The following is an 822-nucleotide window of genomic DNA, read 5'->3' as shown; positions in this document are numbered from 1 at the left end:
TAGCCCTCGTGTAGCTTTGCGCAAAACTCAAAAACAAACAAACAAACAAAAAGATATAAAGGCCTTAGAGCACCGCCGACGCATGTGTATAAACTCGGGAGAATATTATGTACAAAAATAAGTCATAGTTGAACCAGTGTCCCTTTTCTTTATAGGTCAGGCCACTAACTGTTCGGACACTCCTCGTATCATTGGATGATATGTGTATATTTCGTCATCAAATAAATCAAAATATGAAAGACTTACAGATATATGTTGTATAGTAAAACAAATTTTAACGTTTTAAGATAGTTTACAATATTTTGAAGAAGTATCATTTTAGGTACTTCAATGATAAAATTATGCATACAAAGCAACCGGAACAATATTTCCACCTAAAGTCATAGGTAAATGCACAGCTTTATTGAGTGACAGTCATTGTTGATCTGTTTGAGTTGTTGAAAGATTATAAGATTCAGAACTGCAGTCGTAGCTGATCATGGCTAGAACTACGTTTTTTTAAAATATTGGTATTTTTTTATATTAAAGCATACAATACTAAATCAAGAAGAAGTACACCATAAGCACATCAGTGAAAGAAATGTAGGCAGTGCTATAACTTTAGTGTATATGGGATTAACTTATATTTTCATGATGTGTCATGTTAAATATTTAAACGTTTTGTAGGCAGTGTTATAACTTTAGTGTAGATGTGATTAACTTATATTTTCATGATGTGCCATGTTAAATATTTAAACGTTATGTAGGCAGTGCTATAACTTTAGTGTAGATGTGATATTTAAACGCTTGTTTGAAGATTAAAGATAAATATAAATGGTTATT

The 822-nt window shown here is 31.0% G+C and overlaps 1 protein-coding gene across 1 annotated transcript in view; it reads left to right on the top strand.

Moving 5' to 3' along the window:
* LOC106459092 (protein disulfide-isomerase A4-like) overlaps positions 1-822 on the top strand; it is a 32,590-nt gene that overhangs the window by 10,042 nt on the left and 21,726 nt on the right. The gene's annotated exons all lie outside the window — the stretch shown is intronic.

Source organism: Limulus polyphemus, unplaced genomic scaffold (assembly GCF_000517525.1).
Source record: "Limulus polyphemus unplaced genomic scaffold, Limulus_polyphemus-2.1.2 Scaffold558, whole genome shotgun sequence".
In the NCBI taxonomy this organism is placed as follows: domain Eukaryota; kingdom Metazoa; phylum Arthropoda; class Merostomata; order Xiphosura; family Limulidae; genus Limulus; species Limulus polyphemus.
The sequence above is the reverse complement of the archived record's forward strand: the minus strand, read 5'-3'. Positions and strand labels throughout refer to the sequence as shown.